Source organism: Ruditapes philippinarum, unplaced genomic scaffold (assembly GCF_026571515.1).
Source record: "Ruditapes philippinarum isolate M1 unplaced genomic scaffold, ASM2657151v2 ctg3047_1_1_1_1, whole genome shotgun sequence".
In the NCBI taxonomy this organism is placed as follows: Eukaryota; Metazoa; Mollusca; class Bivalvia; order Venerida; family Veneridae; genus Ruditapes; species Ruditapes philippinarum.
In genome coordinates this window covers 286447-292538 of record NW_026860700.1, presented here as the reverse complement: position 1 = coordinate 292538, position 6092 = coordinate 286447, and positions in this window count along the sequence as shown.

Sequence of the window (6092 nt, the reverse complement as noted above, 5' to 3'; positions counted from 1 at the left end):
GAAAAGGTATATACTTGTACATTCAGGTGCCTTTACCTGACTGAGATTTGATATATTGACAGCTTTCTCGGTTTGTCAAGCAAAAGTATGATTATAACAAATACCGGTATTGTTTCTCTTTGTTAAACGGTAATATATTATTTTATATAGTTTATACAATGTTTTTATATTAATTGATAGAAATAGTATAATTGTTGTTTCTATATTTTAGGAACGTGTTTTAAAACAGTTTGAATATAAAAGCTCTGCATATCCGAATGATCCACTTGATATGCTCTTGTGAGTGTATCTTTAATTTTTATTATCGAAACAAGAAGACTCCCTTTCAAACTTATCTTAAAAATTTTTGTACTGATTCTGTACTTTTGGGTTTCCCAAAATCCCACTTTGGGGGTTTTTCTTCCTCCAAATAAATTTCCAGGTGAAAATGAAAAAATAAAGCAAATAGCTTTTAAAAAATATAAAAGGGTTGTCAAAATTACTGTTTATTTTATATTGAAAATTTTTAAGAAACTTGAAAACAAAAAACATTTTCCCGTGTTTTAAAAAAATGTTTTTTTTTCCTTTTTTTGTACCAAAATAAAATTTTAAAGGGGGAAAAAAAAGGGTCCCAAGATTTAAACTTTCAGTCCTTGTTTTTTTCTACATTGTGTTTAAAACAATTTTTTCTTTATATCCGTTTCTTTTGAACATGTCCCTAATATTTTTTGGAAAGCTTGAAAAGAGTTATAATTTCAATTTAAATGAAATCGTTCTGCTGATGTCGATTCGTAAACTGGCCCCTAAAGATTGGTTACAATGTTGGGTTTGGCCCTGTTATGAAACATAATGCCTCCCTTCTTTTTGCCATTTTTTTTTTTGGCCCTCAAGTGTTTCCCCCCTTTTTTCCAAAAAAATAGTTATTTGGGAAAGTATTTATACAAGACTATTAATTATATAAAAGAAACTCATACAAAATGAGTATGGCAATTTAAATTGCTATTTTTATAAACAATTTCAGGGACGGCCGAAATGGAAAGAGGTGGCCTGGAAGTAAGTCCTGGTGAATTTATTTTTCGAAGCGAATCAAATTTTTGACAAATGAAGGTGTCTATTCCCAAGGTGAAATACAACATCTTGAGGAGTTTTCCAGAGCCACATAGTTTCAAAAAATTTTTGTAAGTTGCAAAGTAGATTTGTAATGATTTAACCAATAATTTGAACATACGAGTTTGAAACGTTCTGGCCTTTCTTAGAAATAAAATTCATTCGTAGAAAAACTAATACGGTGAAAATTGTTATTGATATCTAATATTTGTAGCAATGAAAGCCGTTTATGCTGGTTCACGTAAACTTATAATTTAAGTAAAGAAACAAAAACCCAACTATAACAGTACAGTACGCTTCTATGTTGAGAAAGAAGTTTACATGCAAACTATTTCATGTTTGTTTCTGTTACAATGTAACATTTCAAACTAATATATACTTTTATGTGATACCAAAGAAGTCATAAAATACAAATAACTAACACTTCTAAATTTGTATACAGATTTTCGGTTACATAACTAAACCCATAGAGATTAAACGTTAGATAGATTTAATTATTTAAATATACAATTGTTTTTATGTATAATCTTAAGTCCTTTTAAAACAATATTGTTTTTCCGTTTTCAGGATCAGTTTTAATTCTGCTAATGAAGTTTAAGCGTAATATTGAAAAAATTGGGGGCGACTATGAAAATACTTTAGAATAGACATTTTTAAAACCCTCACCTTTTAACTTAAAAGGTGAATTTTATTACGGCCCGTGGTGTCCGCCCGTTCTCGAAATTTAAAAAAACTTTCTACTTCAAAAAACCATTTAAAAATAATATATGACAAATGAAAAACGTCTTATAGATTTTTTAAAGCTTAGATTTTTTTCCCATAAACGAAATCCCCCCTTTAGTTTTTGTAAAAAAATTTCCCAAATTTCCCTGCCTTTTTGGTTTTAAAAGAAAGTCCCCCCCCGGGGGTTTAGAAATTTTCCCTTTTAGATTTTGAAAAGGGTTTTTTTTTTTGAAGCTAAATACGAAAAAAACGGGGCAATTTTTTCATGAAGGGGTTGCCAAATGGTTTCTATAAAAATTTAAATATAAAGACAGCCATTTTTGGGTTTAAAATAAAGGGGCCCTGATTTGGAAAATACTTATTTTTTTTTAAACATAGACTTTTTATTTAAAAATTGACTTAAAAAATTTTCCCACTCCGATTAAAAAAAGAGTTTTACATTTTTTGGGGCATGAAATTCCCCCTTTTTGGGGCATTTTAAAAAAATAAAAAAGCTTGTCCCGGGGTATAAAAAATTTTTGTAAAAAATTGGGGGGGGAAAATTTAAAATTTTCAAAAGACTTATGTTTTAAAAAAAATAATTTAAGAGTTTAGATATTGGACATATAGAAATTTGCCTAGCACACTCTTTAAATTTATAAAATTCATGAAATTTAAAAAATGGAAAGCTCTTAAATGTCACAAAGGGGTTCCTTAGAAAAAATTTTTTGAAAATTTTTTTTTCTTTAAATTTAAAATATAAAAAATTTTTAAAAATATTTTGCATGTGACACCTTTTTTGGTGTTTATGAGGATTTTAAAAATTAGGGGCCTCTGAGGTCAAAATTAGTTTTGGCCTAGTTTATCAACTATTTAAATTTATAAACTTAAAAAGTAAAACCCCATTTTTTTTTTAAAGTTTTTTGTAAAAATAATAACCCCAAAAGACCCTACAGATAGTTAAAAAAAAAAGCATTTTGGGGAAAAATGACAAACCAATCTGCCCAAAAATTAAGTGATTTTAAAAAATAGAAAAAAAAAATTTTTTGACTTTTTTCAAGCATTAAAATATAGCTCACTTTAAGCGTCCGGGCCCAAATCATGGCTCTTTTTTAACATTTTCCCCTTAAAAATAATTTTACACAAAAAATTTTGGTTTTATTCTTTTTAAAATAAAATTTCCACCCCCTTTATCTTGTTTCTTTCCGTTCGGATATTTAGAAACTTACGATTTTAACTTTACATATTAACAGAATTATGTTTCTTGTTTTCTTTTCTGTTATTTTTGTATTAATATTTCATTTTTTAAAATAAATATTTCAAGAACTGAAAGGTTATATAGATGGTTATATTTTTAATTGCCTATTAGGCATCATATTAATATTAATGCATATTATATGCATGTAAAATGATTTTTATTGTCACCACATAACTTAACATTAATAATACCCATACGTTGCTTTACATAATTTTAACTAATTTGTAACAAAAAAATCATTGGTTTAAATAATTTCAATTTAAATTGATTTATAATTTTGTGCATGTTCAAAAACAATGTTCATTGACATTAATGCAAGGAATTATATTAAATCATTTCATTGAAACTAAATTTGCATTCATCAAATAAATGTTTGATTTGTCAAACCGGATGCTTGATATGGGTTTTTTTAATCAAAAATGCGAAATATTGAAACGATCAGCAAAAATTGATTTCAAACCTTAATTTACAATTTTATATTGCAACCAAATGACTTGAAATTTTGCAACCATTTATCAACAATATTTCTTAAACTGCTTGACTGATACCATAAGAATTACCCTTTGGATTATTTCCCGACCTAACCAAATTAGGTTTTTTTTGTATATTGTAAGTGCCGTTTTCAATGTGCAAATTATGGTTTTTCTTCTGTTGACAATAGTTTATTTCTAAAGATATACTCTGCTCAAATTTGATATTGATAATTGCTACAATTATAAAATAAACATGTTTTGACTTCACACAAAGTAGATATGTTATGTTTTAAAGTCTACACACTATAGGTTGCCACAATATAAATATATAGACAAGTGTCATTAAAAAACTGTTTTTTTTAAAGAAACGACCAACTTTATTTAACTTGTAAAAAGTAACGTAGCTTCCCATACGTAGTTTTTTTATTCTTTTATTCTCATTTGACATATTCAGTAAGAATTAAATAAATTTCAATGAATTTCTGTGATTAAAATATTCTACTCAAGGATGAGCATAGTACATTTAAAAAAAATTCGAAAATTATAATGAATCTGGAGGCGCGATGCTTTAAGGTAAAAAAGACAAGCAAGCGATTACTCTTTGCGTATTGAACTTTTTATTTATTAAATAAATGAAATAAAATAAATATAGTATCTACTCTAGTGTTCATTCATTTACTGACGTTTTCTACGCCTGTATCCAAAAAATAAGTGCAGATCTACAATGGTAACTATATTCCATACAGCTTCTTTCTTGAACAAATTAGCTTTAGAAGGTACATCTATGTAGAGATTATTCAAACAAACAAATTAATGGTTTCAAAGACAAATTATATATATTATATATGTTAAGAATATAAATTTGCAAATACACTTGATAATTCTTAAGCAGTGCCTAACAGGACAAATATGAAAGATTTGCACCACTGTGAGAACAAGATCAAGCATTGTAGTCAATAAAGTATAATATGTTACTTCAACTGAAATGATAAAGTGTTCGCTTTGTTTTAATCCTCCACGTGCTGGAACCTCGACTTTAAATCTTTATTACCAATTCAGTCTGACCATATTCTTTAAAGTTAGTAGCTCTTCTTATATTTCACATTGAAATCTTGAAAAGACTAAACTAAATCATAACAGATTTCTGGTAACGTGAGGGCAACAATCAGAATGCATTATCTAAAGAGTTAAAGTAACAAAGACAAAATCAAAACATATATACATTCATTATTGAGCAAAAATTAAAAATTAAATAACTTGTAAAGAAAACAATGAAAATAACATAAACATATTAATTCGTTACAAAATATGATGTCATGTTGATTTCAGGAATAAAATACATGTATAAAAATGAAATAACTGAAAATGTGTAATGAGGTGTAAAGACATATATAAAATGACATATAAACAGGACATGAAAATTATTATTTTTGTTAGATTAAAGTTACATTAAATAAATATGTAAAAATATTTTGCCGTCGGCCTAAAAATCAAACATTCTACAGTTTCATTAACCTGTTTAATAGTTTTGTTGTAAATCTCATCAAATATTGTTCATAAATTAGGATTTTAAACGGGAAACCCCACGGTAACACTTAAGTTCGTATACGAATTTTAACATGCAAGTGAAGACTATAATGAGCTCGTGTATGCGCTACGTCACAGTTTTATAGTTGCTATACGGAACACAGCAAATGTGATATTTTCTTGTGCAAACACACTTAAACCGTTTAAGCTTCACGGTGCACTAAACCTAGGGTTCAGTAAAAGTAATCCTCTCGTAAAAAGATTAAATTTGTATGAAAACATCCGTTACAATGCGGAAATATACCGTTAAATTAGGACTGCCACTTATAGTCATGTTCGTTGATTTAACACTGATGTAAGGATGATCCGAAGGCGGAGTTTCTCATGCAAACAGAAATTGTACTTCCCATTTCGCCACAATGAGGTTACCTATTTTTATGCTAATAAAACTCATTTTGGTTGTTTGGACACTAAAATAAGACTTGGAGTCGATATAAAACCCAATTTATTAATGAAGTGTCGCTATTTAGTTTTTTATGAAATTTATTAAATGTAACTTTAATGGCAATGGCTTACATAAAATAAATATTAGTTCTCAAAAAAGGACTTCATAAAATCATGACACATTCAATTAAGTAAGACAGGGTACAATTCTTTTATAGACACTGTTAATCATTTAGGTCAAATGTTCATTAAAATTTAAACAAAATCATGACACATTAGATAAATATTTTCAAATGCGTTTACATACATTCTTATGCATAAGAAGTAAACAGCTGAAAGTTAACTTTACAATCTTATGGGATAGCCATCAGTTGACATAACTCTTATCCATCTGGATCCGGTTGTTCAAAACATTGGTTAGTGTTAACCAGTGGTTAAATTCATTATCCGCTGGTTAAATTTTGTCTGTTGGATAAATTTTGTTGCTCAAAACTTATCCAGCGGATAAAATGTGTTATCCAGCGGTTAACTTTAACCAGTCCTATGACCACATGATAATGCCCTTAACCAGTGGTTAGTCATCATCATTAAAACAGTAAAAA